The following is an 18354-nucleotide window of genomic DNA, read 5'->3' on the forward strand; positions in this document are numbered from 1 at the left end:
CATTTCGTCATATAAATTGACAATTGTGACATTATTTTTCATGACGTGCAATTAAGTGTATTTTAATTAAATCATAGATTTTATTATTATTTTCTATATTTTATCATGGGACGTAATCTGTTTTATAATTTGTAAAATCTGTACTTTTATTTATATAAATAAAAAACAATATTAAAAATACTATTTTTTATGTAAATCACTTCTCACTACTTTAAACTTTTTTTTGTCCTTAGTCATTTGACTGGTTTGATGCAGCTCTCCATGATTCCTTTTTTAATGCCAGTCGTTTCACTTTGGTATACCCTCAACGTCCTGCACCCCTAACAATCTGTTTTCCATATATTCCAAACGTTGCCTGCCTGCACAATTTTTCCCATCTACCTGTCCCTCCAATACGAAAGCGACTATTACAGGATGCCTTAAGATATAGCGTATAAGTTTGTCTCTTTTTTTAGCTATAATTTTCAAAATGCTTCTTTCTTCATCAATTTGTCCCAAGACCTCTTTATTTGTAATTTTATCCTCCCACCTGAGTTTTAACCTTATCCTACAGCACCACATTTCAAAAAACCTTCTATTGTTTACTTCTCAGGTACTCCGATCGTCCAAGTTTACTTTCATATAAAGCTACGCTCCAAACATATACTTTCAAAAAGCTTTCCTGATGTTTAAATTAATTTTTGATGTAAGCAATTATATTTCCGACTGAAAGCTCGTTTTGCCTGTGTTACGGTATTTTATATCGCTCCTGTTTCTTCCATCTTTAGTAATTGTACTTCCTGAATAAGAAAAGTTTATAATACCTCCTTAGTATTTTCTCGTCCTATTTTTATATTCAGTGATCCATCTACTCTATTTCTACTACATTTCATTACTTTCGTTTCGTTCTTGTTTATTTTCTTGTGGTATTTCTTGCGTAGGACATTGTTCATGGCAAATTTATTTTTCCTTCTAAATCTTTTTTTACTGTCAGCTAGAATAACTATATCATCGCAAATCACAGAATTTTTATATTTTCACCATGCACCGTTACTCCGGATTTAAACTGTACTTTAACATCATTAACTTCTAGTTCTATATAAAGATTAAAAAGTAACGGGGATAGGGAACATCCTTGTCTGACCCTGTTTTTTATTACTGCTTCTTTCTTATGGTCTTCGATTATTACAGTTGCAGTTTGGTTCCTGTAAATGTTAGCAATTGTTCTTCTGTTTCTATACTTGAATCCTAACTTTTTTTTAAAATGCTGAACAGTTTACACCAGTCTGCGTTATCAAATGCCTTTTGAAGTCTATAAATGTCACCTACGTTGCTCTGTTTTTCATTAATCTCCCTTTTACTATTAATCTGAATGCTAAAATTGCTACCCTGTCGCTATATTTTTCCTGAAACCAAATCGATCTTCTCCTAACACTTCTTCCACTCTCCTCTCAATTCTTCTATACAGAATTCCAGTTAAGAATTTTTATACATAAGTAGTTAATCTAATTGTTATGTACTCTTTGCATTCATCTGCTCATGATTTCTTTGGTATCGTGACAATAACACTCTTTTTGAAGTCTGACGTTATTTCCCCATTTTCGTAAATATTACACACCAGTTTGTACAATCTATCTATCGCTTCCTCACCTGCATAGCGCAACAATTCTGGAGGTATCTCGTACTTTATAGCTCTATTACATTCAGATCTAAGTATTGTATCTTCCTTTTCATCCTCTTCGACTTCCTCTTCATCCCGTTCATAAACACCATGTGCTCATAAACACCAGTTTGTAATTCATTTGCTCCGAGTAATTGGTCAACATATTCCACCCATGTATCAACGTTTTCTTTCTTATTATAAATTGGTGTACCACCTTTATTTAATGCATTATTAGATTTTGACATATGTACCACAAAATTCTCTTTAATTTTCCTGCATGCTTCGTCTATTTTACCAATGATCATTTTTCTTTCCACTTCTGAACACTTTTCTTTTATCCACTTTCCTTTCGCTAATTTGCACTTTCTATTTATAGTCTTTCTTAATTGTCGATAGTTCCTTTTACCTTCTTTATCACTATCATTTTATTTCTACGTTCATCTATCACCTGCAATATATCCTCTGATATTCAAGATTTTCTACCGGTTCTTTTCGTTCCGCCTAAGTTCGCTTCTACTAACCCACCGGGTTGGTCTAGTGGTGAACGCATCTTCCCAAATCAGCTGATTTGGAAGTCGAGAGTTACAGCGTTCAAGTCCTAGTAAAGCCAGTTATTTTTACACGGATTTGAATACTAGATCGTGGATACCGGTGTTCTTTGGTCGTTGGGTTTCAATTAACCACATATCTCAGGAATGGTCGAGCTGAGAATGTACAAGGACTACACTTCATTTACATTAATACATATCATCCTCACTCATCCTCCGAAGAATTATCTAAACGGTAGTTACCGGAGGCTAAACAGGAAAAAAAAAGTTCGCTTCTACTAATTTAAGAATTTCTTTTTTAACCTTCTCCCATTCTTATTCTTATTTTTTTACTCAGACCTCTTGCGATGTCCTTCTCAAAAATTTTCTTTACCTCCTCTTCCTCATGCATCTCTAAATTCCACCGATTCATCTGACACCTTTTCTTCAGGTTTTTAAACTCCAATAAACATTTTATTATCACTAAATTATCGTCGTTATCAATGTCTGCTCCTGGATATGCTTTACAGTCGACGAATTGATTTCTATATCTTTGCTTAACCGTGATATAATATATCTGATCCGGGCAGTATCGCCCGGATTTTTCCATATGTATATTCTTCTATTATGATTTTTAAACTGGGTGTTGGGAATTACTAAATTATTCTTCGTGCAAAACTTTATAAGTCCGCCCTCTCTTTCATTCCTTTTTCCCACCCCATATTCACCCACAATATTTCCTTCCTTGCCTTTTCCGATGCTTGCATTCCAATCTCCAACTATTATTAAATCTTCATCCCCTTTTATGTATTTAATTAGTTCATCAATTTCTTCGTATCCTCACTCTACCTCATAATCATCATGGGCTTTTGTAAGCAAATAGACGTTAACAATCGTTGTCGGCTTAAGGTTTTTATTTAACCTGATTACAATGATTCTATCGCTAAGCGTTTTGAAATACTTTACTCTCTTCCCTATCTTCTTGTTAATGAACAAGGAGTAAGTTTCATAATAATGAAACCTACTTCTGCAGTAAGATGAAATTTTTTTGGGTGATTTCAACTTCTCTGGAATCGTGGAAATCTAGAACTTGACATGGTAATGGCAAGTTCATTCTAAATGCAGAGCCTGATCCATTTTCTGCAGACCTACATATAATATTATATGACGATCTGTTTCTGACCTAGTTCTACCCATTGGTACTATTACTTTAAATTTTGACGTTGATTCTCTGGTAAGATAAGTCGGGTTTATCCAGCATTTACAATCTTTCTCAAGGAATTTGATTTCATTAATTTGGATGCACCCATAACATAAGGAATCACAATCGTGGTGACTACTTGAGTCTCTACTCTGAAATTTTCAAAACACTTTGGAGTAATGTTTTAATAAATATCAGTGATGGTACAGCAGTAGTTGAGTGGCAAGATGTAATTTTTAAATCCATTAACATAACACAATTTATCGTATGTTAAATCATTTAACATAATATTCCTGTTGCTGAACTCCGTTCCAGCATGTTTCCGAATTTTTCCTCTAAAAACTTTATCAATCTGTCTAAAAAGAAGAAGAAGACACTATTTTGATTGAGATCATTCAGACCTTTCTGCTGATTAGAGCAATTTTCGTTTTTGAGATTAGTCAAGCAAATCCAACAGCAGAATAAATTGATTTACACTCAACGATGTGAAAGTGAACTTCAGAGCAATCCTTCTAATTTTTGGAAGTTTGTCGCAAAAAAATAAGACTGATACCAACCGTGCTGTTACCTCAATTGCCGAAGGTAAAGACTTATTGATTTTCGGACAGTCTGGGTGGTGTTTGGAGTAAAATTTGAGAATCTACCTGAAGTTTTATCTTGTCAACGAAGAACTTTTGCTAGTATCTTCAACATTAAATATCGCGGAAATTACGTTTCCTTCTGTTTCGTCTAAGTGACGTGATGACTACAATAAAACAGATCGATGGAAAGTCAACTGTAGTTACTGATAAATAATATTCATCAGAATTAAGAGCATTAGTGATCTCATAATACAGTCCTTGCATTAATCCTTTCATGGAGTCTTGTAAGTGGCTCTTCCCCCTGCACCTGGAAAAAAGCCTCAAGTCATTCATATCTCGAAGCCCGGAATACCTTTACTCCAGAATTACCGTTATTTATCAATCCTCATTATATCTAAAGTCTTGGAAAGAATCGTTTTTCCAAACGTTTATGCTCACGTCCATCACATTCTTTTGCCGATACAGCGTAGTTTCAGGAAGGACCGATCAACATCGTCCAATTTGGCAGTATACTTGGCCACAATAGCCCCTGCAGTTCACTCAACAAAACAAGTTGATGTGGTATACTTTGATTTACGAAAGACCTTTGATGAAGTGCTCCACTACTTACTACTTCAAAAATTGCCCACCTATGGATTCAGTATGCAGTATATTAACTGGATAAGGTCTTATCTTCAAGTTAGAACTTTTTCAGAGTGTTATGCCGCTCCCATCCCTTTTCTGTTTTCCGGGTTTCCCCAAGAATCAAATCTTGTCCTTTTATTGTTCCTTTTATTCATTAAAAACATTGTTGTTGTATTTGATTGTAAATTCTAACTGTATGCATACGATTTGAGTTTCATTTTACAAAATAATATTAATAAAATCTATGATTAGGCACGAATCAGAAATTATGCCTCTTAATATGGAAAAAAAATCGAGTTTTATCTTTCTCAAGAAATATTTCTACTTCATATTACAGCTAAGCATACTAGGCTACTTGTTTGACATGGCTTTATGTAAAACATGTGGAAGATAGACAGTAAGGCTAAGAGAAACCTTGGTCTCTTCCAATGAATAGCACGTAACTTTTGAAGCATGAATACCCGTATTCTTCTATATAAGTCAATTGTGAGGCATCACCTTAAATATTAAACAGTTGTTTGGAATCGAAAGCGAGAATACGCCTCTATTATGATTGGGAATGATTCATGAAAGGTTTATCTCGTGGCTTAAGAGAAAGTTTCATTTCCCATCATCTCTCACTGATGAATTTATTCGTCAACAATTTGGTCTTCCTTGTCTTGTAATAGAAGACTTCTGGGATGTTCTACATGTTTATCATCTTAAAAAAAATCGGTATTTCGCTACTCAGTTCTTCATAAGAAATTATAAATTGTTTCAAGCCCATGTAAAGACTGATTAGTCAGCTAATGAAAGGTGTAAAAAAAAGTAGCTAATAAACTTAAAAATACGATTGACATTCTTTGGTTCAATCAAGAACCAAAGAGTTTGATTTTCAGTCTTTAGATCAATGAATTCAAGAAGATCCTACGAGAGGTAATAGGAAAAGTGCCTCATTGCTGCATTCCCTGATCAAAACAAAAAAATAATTATATTAGATTATCTCAGTACTTCTTAAAGTTTGATTTTCTTTCACCAATTTTAGTCTAATTTAATCTCAACTGTGCATGTCATTTATATAAAGTCGTGCGCGCGGCCAAACTTAAAAATGCATATTAGAAAATCAAGCGTAATCGTTTGTTAATAATTTTTAAATATGTATATGCAGTGTGTATTACGAAGTTTTCCCGGGACTTTTATAGACTATTCTACTAGTAAAAATAATGGAAAAAGTTCATATAAACATATGTACTAAAATGCTTCGTTTTCGAGTTACGACTAGTGAAATGTTTCGCTAGGATGTCAGCTACCCCGGTGAAATGAGATCGTACTGAAATTTTTAGGACGTTAAATAAGAGCCAAAATTAGAGATTTCTTATGGGTTTTTGACTGAAGAATGAATAAAATAGGTCGCAGAACTGTACCTGAAGTGATTTTTTGATAAATCTGGAGTAAAACCAATAAATTGGTTAAAACACCCTTTTTTATGTTTGACATACAATAACTTTGTTAAATGGGTTATAAAATAAACACATTTAAATAAATTATTTAAATAAATTAAATGTGTTTATAAATAAACAAATAAAACTTTCAAACAAAATTTGTAGAGAATTTAATTCTGCATAAAATAGTGTAAGACAGTTGAATAAAACAAAGAAAGTTAGAAAATTTCAAATTTTATTTAGAAACAGTACATTACTACATTTGTTAGAAAAGTACTTATATAAAGGAAACAAAAGTTAAATTCTTGTTTGGTGATGTGAAAAATTATTTTTAAAAAAAGTTACTGTTAAAAATTGCTGTTTCAAAATTTTAAAAACTGGAAATTACACAATTGTAAAACAAAAATAAATAAAAAGAAATTACTTAAAATACAGTTTTTTTTTCTTAAAGACAAAATACAATAAATTATTTGAAAAACTATTATTTAAAAGTTGACAACAAAAAAAACAGTTATCAATAATGCGAAATAATGTTTAAGTCACTCTGTAAGGTACATTAAGTAAATTGAGTACTGTGAATTGTACTATCGTTAGCGAAGGTTTTCTGTGAATTTATTTTTAATGTGATCGGTTTGCCATTGAAGTATTGCCGTTCTTACTTACAACAAAGAAATACGCCGATATGGTAATCATTTTCGGTGTGTGTAATGGTAGTGCTACAGCTGCTTCAGTAGAATATGAAATACGTTTTCCAAATCGCAGAATTCCAGATAACAAAACAATTAGCGCGTCTTTTCACAATCTTCGGGAAACACGTTCACTACCTAGTATTCGTACCAACTACGAACAATCTGTCCAAAACGACGTTGTTATTGATGAAATTATACCGATGCAGTTCAGCGCAGTGCAGATGTCAGTACTTCTTTCTGACTACGTCATTCTAACCGGATCAGAATTTTGCATTCGATGGTTTAGAGGACACTTAATTAAAACAAGTTTTATCCTTATCATAAACAGCCTGTTCAACATTTACACCCAGGAGAAGGTCCGCTTCGGTTGGAATTCCGCAAGTGACGGAATACAAATTGACAGCCTACAAATATGTTTTGTTTACCAACGAGGAAAATTTTTTCCGAGATGGCATCAACAACTTACGTAATGAGCATACATGGACAGAAGTAAATCCTCGTCAAACGGTAGAAGGCAATTTTCAAAACCGATTTAGCGTCAATGTGTGTGAAGCCTTCTTCACAATCAACTGTTTGGACTGTTTATTTACCTCGCTGCCTAAATTCCGAGGTCTACTTGCACTCTTCCTTCAAGAAGACTTGCTGCTACTGCTTGAAGATGTTCCTCTAGCGTTAAGACGTAAAGTATACTTCCATCACGATGGCTCACCTCCCCAGTTTTCTTGTATCGTTTCCACTTTACTTAAATCATCATTTCCCTGAGAAATGGATCGGTCGTGAAGGTCCACATTCCTGACAACCAAAATCGCCTGATCTAACGCCTTTAGATTTTGGGTCTGGAAATGGGTGAAAAATATTGTACATAAAACAAAAATACATTCTCGTGAGGAATTAATTGTCCGCATTATGGATGCGACTGATCGACTTAAGGGCAGCCCTAAAAACCTAAAAAGAACAACAAAAGCAGTACGGAAACGCGCCAAGAAATGTGTTAGAAATGGCGGGCTCATTTTTGAACATTTATTATAAACTGGTACTACAATGCACTTTGGTGTAGTGTACTGTTTCTAAATAAAATTTTCTTTGATTTATTCAACTTGTCTTATACTATTCTGTTCAGAATTAAACTCTACAAGTTTTGTTTAAAAGTTTTATGTATTTATTACAATAACAAAGTTATTGTATGGCAAACATAAAAAATAGGGTTTTTACCCCAATTTATGAGTTTTCACCAAAGATTTCTCAAAAACCACTGCAGATACTGTTCTGAGACTTATTTTATTAAATTTTTCTGATCAAAAACCATAAGAATTGACTAATTCTGCTCCTTAATTAACGTTCTAAAAATTTCAGTACGATCTCATTTCATCGGGGTTGCTCACATCCTAGCGAAATGTTTTACTAGCCGTAACTCGCAAACTCCATATATTTATGTGTACTTTTTCAGTTATTTTCATGAGTATAATAGGTTATGAAAGTCCCAACTGATATACGGGATACGTTCTGCGTATATGTTTATATATATATTTCTTGTGTGCGTGTGTATGAAAGTGAACTCTTCCTAAACGGCTGGACTGATTTTGATGAAACTTTGTGTGTGTGTTCAAGTGTATTCGAGAATGATTTAGATTCACAATTTGGTCCACTAGAAAATGTTTTTTAATTAATTTTTTATTTATAAGTAGTTGTTGATTTTGGAATGTTTTACATTGGATCCAGCAGACTGCACTACCATCGCAGTATCGAATATTCAATAATATTCTATTTTAATTTTAGTTTGTCCCGACAGTTGGTGTTGCGATCAAATTGAGAAAAATATTTCGTAATTTTGTTTTATTATTGTGTTACAAAAATTCGCGAGAAAACAGTTTATTAATAAATAAAAGGCTAATAAATCAGATGGAAATGTAAACAAAGGAAAACCAATCAGATCAATGCAAGATGGCCGCTGTCAAACATAACGACCAATCACAAAGAGCCCGTATGGCCGTTGCCAATGTAAACAAAATCACAACTGATTAAGTACAAGTAGGCAGTACTGCTATCGCGTTTAGAATTGTGCGGGTATTGAGAAATATTATATTATTATTTATTGAAATAACGTTTTAAAGTGTAATTAAAAAATATACATTTTGCAAATTTGTAAGGTACAGTATTGAAGTGAAAATGTTTTTTTAATTTATTTATGTGTTGTTGATCTTGAGATGGTTAAGGTTCACAATTGGGTCCGGTAGGCAGCGTGTGGGTCCGGTAGGCAGAGCTGCGATCGCGTTTTAGAAGTTTTTTTTTTTAATTTTTGATTTATCAGTCAAACCCGGTAGTTGGTGCTGCGATCGGATTCTAAGAATTTTTTTTAATTTTGTTGATTTTTCACATATCCGTTACTTGCGTCGTAGCTTAGTGTTGTTCTTACATTAAAATTCGTATTTAGAGAATAGTTTGAATTAAATCCGATAGGTAGTGCTGTTCTGACAATAGGATTTATTTACATTCTGAATTTTATAAAGTTAAAGGTGAAATTTGATAAGGTTCCGTAATGTTTTGTAAGTTTCTTAATGTTCTTAATGGTAATTGTAATGATTAGTTTTTGCATCCACAACACTTTTCGTTAAAAAATTATTTTCCACCGAATACTGTGATTAGAAAGTGGTATGAATTAAATCCGATAGGTAGTGCTGTTGTTTTGCCATTTGGATTTATTTACATTCTGACTTTTATAAAGTGAAAGGTTAAATTTTGTTAAATTGCTAATGTTCAGTTTTTTTAAGGTTTATGAAACTTTCAATTGTTGTCATTTAGCTGTATGAATACTCAGATCTAGCAATAGCGAAGCATTGCCGAGTCTGCTAGAATTGCGCGCTTATTGAGAATATTAAATTGTATTATTATTTATTGAAATAACGTTTTAAAGTTTAATTAAAAAATGTACATTGTGCAAATTTGTAAGGTTCAGTATTGAAGTGAGTATTTTACATGATTTTTCATGAATTTTAATGATGTATACACGTGCATTCAATAACAATCAACTTAACCTACAAATTTAAATTGTCAATTCTCATTTGATTCTATGCAACTTACGAAGTATTGAACGGCTCTGAAAATAAAAATTTAAGTTAGTAAAATAAATTATAACATTTATAAAATTAAAATATAAGTTACTTATAATATAGTTTAAAGTATATTTAAAAAATTGAATTTATAATGTTTTAGCTGATTAATTTTATAAAAAGTTTTCTAAAATTATTTTTAATTTACAATTATCTAAAATTTGGTACAATAGATGTTAAAATAAAGAATGAGAAAAATGATAATTTCTACTAAAATTTTAACTACGTTGCTTTTTACAGTGCTTTAATTTTTTTATTAATTTATTAATTAAGCTGTTACATATTTATGAAACATCAAAATTATTAAATAAAAAAAAAATATATGTAGGAGGTACTTTTTTAGAATGATGTTAAGTGAAAATTAGTAGTAATGTGGATGAAAATGTATTAATTACACTAATTATTAATTTTATGATTAATTCATTATGATAAATAAATAATTGATGATAGATTTTTTGATTCAATTTTCATCGGACATCTCAATATTTAGTGAAAATAAATATTAACCATACTACACATAATTAATCAATAAACCCATTACAATAATACAACAATCACAAACTGATAATATCATACTAATAGTCATTTTAATGAAATTTAGAACACATTCCTGCTAATTTTAACTTAAGTTACTTATATTTATGTGTGTGCATTTATTACAGAATAATGCTGCGTCAGGACAACGTCTGTCGGGTCCGCTAGTATATATATAAAACCAATGCAGTATTATATATTAGCGAAGAACATATGCTATTTCCAGACGGTTTAAGTAAAATTTTATCTGTCAGTCTCAAAATAAAATAGCGCGGTATAAAGTATAATATACATACTATACTATATATGTATAAATGGGCACCTTACCGATACAAAAAGACAGTGCTCTCTATATATATATTGTCCTTATACATTGTCTTTTGGTGAGGTTCTCATTTTAAGGTTGTTCAAGAACAACAAAAACTAACTACGCAATGCTTTTTAATTTGTTTTTAATATCATTACTTATAGATCACTTTACACAAAGTACATGTCCACATAGGTTAATCCTTGCGTGAGCACGTTATTTCATAGAACCTTAAAATAACATCAACTTTTGAAAAAAATATTTAAAAAATTAAAAATTACATAAAAATAAGTAAAATAAAAAAAATATCATAATTATTATTACTATATATTTTTTTTTTGTCTTCAGTAATTTGACTGGTTTGATGCAGCTCACCAAGATTCCCTGTCTAGTGCTAGTCGTTTCATTTCAGTGTACCCCCTACAGCCTACATCCCTAACAATTTGTTTTACATATTCCAAACGTGGCCTGCCTACACAATTTTTTCCTTCTACCTGTCCCTCCAGTATTAAAGCGACTATTCCAGGATGCCTTAGTATGTGGCCTATAAGTCTGTCTCTTCTTTTAACTATATTTTTCCAAATGCTTCTTTCTTCATCTAGCATAATAATAATTTAATATTACTATATTAAATTATTATTATTATCTCAATAGAATTTAAGTGTATCTCCACAAAATACATAAAAGAAATGGCGGAAGCAGCAGGTTTACACGGAAACTGGGAACAATTTTTTTTCTTTCAAGATAATTCTTCACATATAAATAAAGCAAAGAAGTATAAATCAATATCATGCAAAAATTAATGGTCACCAAACAATATCAGAGAAGTAGGTCAAGTATATTGATGTATTAAATAGATCTGTGTTAAAAAGAAGCGGAACTTTTCGACGTGACAAGGATCCATATTATAACAGTTCTTAAATGCCTTTTTTCTTTAATGAACTGTAGTAAAAGATATGGAACTTATTTTCTGCAGGAGAATGTTACAAATTTGCTGATCCCGTTTTCAGAGACGAGGCTGCAATTGTCGGTGTTGAATAATTCACATCACTTGAGCGAGAAAATACTCTCGACATAGAGTAGGTTTTATTAAGGTATTTTTTGCTTGTATCCATCAGTTTTAGTATATTTCTCGTTATCCACGGTTTTCTACCTACTGTTATTTTTCTATCTTACGTCATCCATCAGTAAGCAGAAAAAAACAAGTTTAATTTGGAAGAGATATGATAAAAGAGAAATAAAATTGTTATTTCTAAAGAAACCTTTTATCGGACCACGTGTCAACATAAGATAAAATAACCAAAGAATTTATGCTCTATTTCTAGACGTTTTAAGCAAAAATCTATCTGGTAGTCTCAAAATAAAATAGCGTAGGTTTTTACAAAACGTAATAAAAAATAAAATTATCTATTTTTATCATATTTATTATTTATTATACACGTGTTATTCCTTTAAAGACAAAGGAATAACACGTCTATAAAAAAATAATAGATAAACAATTTATTTACTCTTCAACTCCAAAAAAAGGCTACCTATAAATAAAGCAAAGAACCTGCCTAATACTATTGAAGTACAAGAACAACATTAAAACAATTTCGGTTATTCCGATTAACTTAGAATAAAGATTGCAATCATCTCCATAAAATAAAACTTTTAAAACGATCTACTAGATGAAATGTAAAAGATGCTTGAGATACATAGACAAGTGATTAAAATAGACAATTGTGTAAAACTTGGCGGCGATGTGACAAACCAAAAAATTGTGTTCTGTGCTACTAGTCGTACTTTGACATCATTCAGAATATAAGTAGATCTGCTCCATTAGAAATCGATAAAACTCCTTCTTAAGATACTATAAACCATTATACAGTTACTACATATCGTATTTTAATGGAATGATAACAAAAGCTGTCCTCCACCTTGTAGGTAAACAAAGTAATTTCTTGCATAAGTCTACAGATGTTTAAAAGAAATGTGTACAGAAGGCATGACTAATCATATAAATTCAAATGAATATTATTTTTTTTTACACTTTGATAACAATTACATTATGGTATTCTTCCTTCACTCTTAGTACACATTTATTTCTTCTATTAATTATTTGCTTTTATCACGCATGTTTTTTCTTCAAACTCTTCTTTTTCTTAAATAATCGGTAATCATTGAAATTAGTAGTTGAAATCGTTTCTTAGTTTAATATTTTTCTCAAAGTCTTAATACCATTTTTCGCTAACTTTGTTACTTTTCTATAAATGCCAAATTTAAATAGTAAAAAAGAAACACATTTCCTTTTTTTAAAAATTTGTATTGAAAGGATGTAATATAATAAAAAAATGTATATAGCATTTTTCATAATTTTATAATATTTCTAATTTAATAAATAACTTTTCGTTTACAAAATTCAAATCAAAAATTTAGTTTAACTTTACATTTGACATTGATAAATTCAAGAATCTACAGTTTGAACGGCATAGACGAACGCGCAAAATTTCACATACCTTATCTAGCATTTGTATGGTTTTTACTCAGGATTTATTTACCTGAATTATACGAATATCGGTGATCCATCAAATCTTTGTATTATGGTTTGACAGGTTTATCGCTAAGGTGTTTTCACTTTGTGCCATCATTCGCTAAAGTAATACCTCAGTAGTGAAAGACAATCATTATGTCATAATGACACGCGATTAATCTTTATACTGGACAAGAATCTGATATTTGTTACATATTTCTTGTATATTCAGTTACGTATAATGTACATTTCTATCCTTCGTGTTTGTATCTATAAAATTCTACTATTTCCTCAGAAATAACTATTTTTTATTTATTTGTGAGCACTGTTTTTCATTTCATTTCCTAAAAATGACATATTTTTGTAATATAAATATGAATTTATCAAAATATACATATTATGCGTATATATAATGTGTTATATATATATATATATATATATATATATATAATAATATATAAAGAAATTATTCATCGTTAATTCTGCTCACTCCCAGTTTATTCATAAATCATTGATTTTAACTCAAGCTTATTAATTTTTTATTTATTTCGCTGATAAATTAAAATCTTATTTTACAAGACAGTATTCAGAATAAATTTATTTCACTTCCACAATTTGAAAACATCAAACCTGTTTTTTGATACATCAGTCATAAGACAGTATCATTAATAAATATAATACCAATAACGTAATCGAGATTTAAGTCTACCAGTAAATTAATAATGGTTTATTAATTAATTAAAAATTTAATTATACTTCAAAGTATGGTAAGAGGTAGAGAAATCTATATTAATCCCAGTTCTTCGCTAACTATTCAAAATGCCAGTAACTGTAATTGGAGATGACTTTCAGTACTTAAACATAGTATGAAAAAAGGTATTTACACAGAAGTAGCTGCTACAATGTAAGTCCTTAGCTTTATTTTCTTTCAAATGCATTGTTCACTTTCTTTATATTCGTCTCTCGTCACTTAAGAACTCGGTAATATCTTCGACTAGGTGTTAAAAATTGATCTTTTTTTTATTTTTTGATCTCTAGTAGATTGGATTCTGATTGCACGGTAAGTCTAACCTAGAAAGCTTTATTTTTCTGAGATTTTACTCGGAATAGAAAAGAAAATTTACATAATAACTAACTCAAATTTTAAAATATAAAATATGTGTTTATATGAAGTTTCTGTAAGAGTAAACGCAAATTTACATTAGTATTTTTAATAAAATGTAGGTTTATTTTAAAATTGTGCATTACTACAATTCCAGGTGAAGCGACTAAATGAATCTTTCAATGTTATCTGAAAATGTATGTGCCTTAAAATATTATATAACCTACTGGAATAAAAATTTTTCCCTTGCAAAATGATTTTAAATTTATTACTTTCTAATAAATTATTATGCATTCTAAAAAAAATTTAAATAAAAAATATTAATTGACAATATTGACTGCCTTTGTATCGTAGGGTTAATTAAATAAGTATAATTTTCTCTGGACAGATTTGCCTAATTTTGCACAAATATAATTTTATTCTATTACATTAATCATGTATTGTAGTAATAACAGAATTTTCTTTTCTAGTTATCATTAAAAACGAAAATAATAATATTTAATTCATTATATTTTAAAACCAGTTGTAATCTGGAAATAAATTAAAACTGTTCAGATAAGGTAATACTCGTACTTAAAATTACTATTAAAACGCCAATCTTTATTTACTTTTTCCTAATTACACAACATGATGATATCCAATAATTGTACTTTCATAATTTTATGATCACAAATAAATTTTATAACATACGAAAAATTCCAAGTCTATTTATGATTTGAACTCACACGTAATAAGTAAATAATTTTCAACACAGAGTAAAAAATAACGATATATCTTCTTGGTATTTTAATATGAAAGTCTTCTATTTCAATATTAGACTGCTTGGATGATGCTGTTATATTTTTCAACTAAGGACTTACGTGTAAATATTTTTACTGGTTTCTCTGAATGATGAATTACTTAGTTAATGACAGCAAAGAACAACGATGGGTCGACCAGATTAGCGATATTAAGTTTAAGAAAACTGCTGTGGCCTTCATTAATCAGTTTTGAATGGAGGAAAATATTTGGTTACAGTTCTGAAGGAGCATATCTTATAATCGAAGAACGAGGCAAAAATAAATATTCCTGGGAAAATTTTCAAGCTTAACTCGAAAATGCGTGTCGAGTTCGAAACCAACCTGTTTCAGACATAGTTAACAGCCCAACAAAATAATGATTTCCGTGAGGATGTCCACAACGTATACAGACTCATGACATTTTATAATAATGTAAAATTATGTACGCTTACGTCAAATAAAGTTTTAGATTACACATACTACAGGACTCATTACACTGTCAAATGGTTACCTTCGACCATGTGAATGTATTTGCGAAGATTTAAGATATTTTAATATTTTAAGGAGTCTTCATAAAACCAAAAATTTTAAGCAAAAGTTTTACGCTTTTATTACTTTATTACCTGAATCTAAGAACGCCTTCATGAGAAGATATATAACTGTATAAACAGAAATTTCATATCTGAATAAGACTTTAAAGTAGATTACTGTAGTTCCGATGTGTAAAGTTGTATGGCTTGTAATGAAGTAATACATGATCAAATTTTATATGAACTCCGTGAATCATGACAAGACATAAGTTCTAAGACAAAACTGGCCAAAGAGAGAAAACCATTCTTAGCTACCCAATTGTTTACTGATAAAAAGTCAGATTAAAATATAAGAATTAATTAAGTTTTTTTGTTTCATTTATTAATAAGATATATTTAAATATATAATTTTTATTTTGTGAAATGTAAAAACATTTTTGTAAGAAAATATTTATATTAATTTAGTAAAGACTTATTTATTTTACTAAATCAATATAAAATATGCCTTGTAGAAATGGGTTTTACACTTTGCAAAATAAAGGCAAAAAAGTTAAACTTATCGTACTCTGATAAATAATTTTAAAAAATTTAAAAAAGTTAAATACTCTCAAGAGAAACACACATTTAAATAAAGGATGGCTGTCACGAAGATAGCGCATTTAAAATATAATTTTTAAAGAACTCAGCTGCATTTTAATAATATAATAGTAGTACCAAAGAGTAGGACAAGAGGCAGGCGCAACCGAGTGTCGCGCAGATAGTAAGGGTTACTTCCCCCCCCCAACCACCAAATTTAATTTCCCCCTAACACCCCCCACAAATTTGTTGGGGGGTACCCGCCCGTGTGGGGTATCATAGGACTCGGAATCAACCCCTGATATCGAATCCGAGTCATGAGAAGACGAAGCTCGCTTCCAATAGAAGATAAGGCCTCTCCAGAGGCTGGGCCCTCGAGGGGAACTGCCGGAAAGAGGGATGGTGTTTCTGAAGTCTCAGAAGACATGGACATTGCAGGATTAAATCAAGGAAAAGCAAAGTGGAAGACAGTAGAGGGGAGAACCGCCAAGCGGCCGAGAGCAGGCTCATCAGAAGAAGAGGAGGCCCCCCTTAATTTGAAGGAGGTTACGTACAGGCTGGGTAATGCACTATTACAGCTTAGGCAACTAACTGGCAAGGCCAGTGTAACAGCAATCAAGGCTCATGAGAGGGAGCTGACAGAAATTTATAAAGATTTACAACGAATAAATGATGAGACTCCAGACACAGTCGACCAAAGTACGCAAACCGAAAGTCATGGCAGGAACGAGATGTCAGATATTCTAGATGTAGAGCTGACAGATGAACAACTGATAGACAGATTACCCACACGATGGTCAACCTGGGTAATGAACAGGCTGACCCAGGAGAAAGATCTAAGACCAGGAGATGACAGCTGTTTTTTCATCGATTTGAATGGATTAAAGCCATCCAGCCGGTATGCTGGGACGGCACCTGGGGCAATGATCTTACAAGACTCCACCATCCTCGAAGATGGAAAGATTACAAATACCGGAACTAGGTACACGGTAATCTATGATTCTAGAGAAGGAGATAAGATAATGGCCTCTCATATTATAAAGGCCTTACGAAGAGCTGTAGGTAAGCTGGAGTCAGCTGTCTTTGTGGTTCCCAGTGGTCCAGCGGGCATCATAGTGAGGAAAATAGTAATATACATGATGAGGAAGGGTAAGACCTTGCCGAGGATGTTACTCCCCAGCCTGAGCGAACAAGGGAGGGCAAGGTCGAGGTCGGTATCAACAAGAAGGGGAACCCCCCCGGTCGTTGAAAGTAAAACGGTCGTAGTAAGGGCCCCCGGTAAATCTTATGCCGATCTGTTGAAAGCCATGAAAGAAAAGGTTAAGGTTGAGGAGGCCGGCGAAATACTGTCAATTAAACAGGGAAGGGATCAACAACTAGAGGTCCGAATTAGTGGGGCGCAGAAGGCGGGGGAGTTTTCCTCCCTGCTGAAGAACAGAGCAGAGGATCTCCAGGTGGATATAAGAACAAGAGGAGACCGTAGAACAGTTGTTCATGTAAAAGACATGCTAGGCGACACTACTGAGCGAGAGATCAGGGAAGCGGTAGAGAAGGTACTAGGACAAGGAGAAAACTTTCAGGTCACATCACTAAGGGAGGCATTTGGAAACACAAAAAATGCCACGGTGGTCACAAGTCAAAGGAATGCAACGAAATTAATTGCAGCAAGGCTGAGAGTAGGGTGGGTGAGTTGCAGGGCCTACATCCGGACGGATATAGAGAAATGTCATCGATGTTGGGATGTCGGTCACAGCAGAAGAGAGTGCAGAGGCCAGGACCGTTCAAACCTCTGCTTCAACTGTGGTAAACCCGGCCATGTAATTAAAGATTGCAAGGAGGCGACCATATGCCTGGACTGTGGAGCCACTTCACATAGGACCGGGAACCCGTGCTGTAACAAAGGTCATGACTAAAGTAATACTAATTAATAATAATAGAAGTCGCTTGTCTTGTGATCTGTCTGAGGAGATTGCAACAAGGTACGATGCCGACTTCTTGGTGGCCACGGAACCAAATGTGTACTTGGCGGCCAGGGGACATTGGGTGACTGACAGGAATGGGGATGTGGCCATCAGAAGGATTGCTGGCAATGTGGACTACAACCTGTATCATAGGGGTGATGGTATGGTAGCCGTAGAGTTAAGCAATATAATAATAATAGGAATTTACATTAGTCCTAATTGTACTACGGAAGCCTTTAAAAATAGACTTTTTGACTTACA

The sequence above is a fragment of the Lycorma delicatula genome, chromosome 1, assembly GCF_047948215.1.
Source record: "Lycorma delicatula isolate Av1 chromosome 1, ASM4794821v1, whole genome shotgun sequence".
NCBI lineage: Eukaryota > Metazoa > Arthropoda > Insecta > Hemiptera > Fulgoridae > Lycorma > Lycorma delicatula.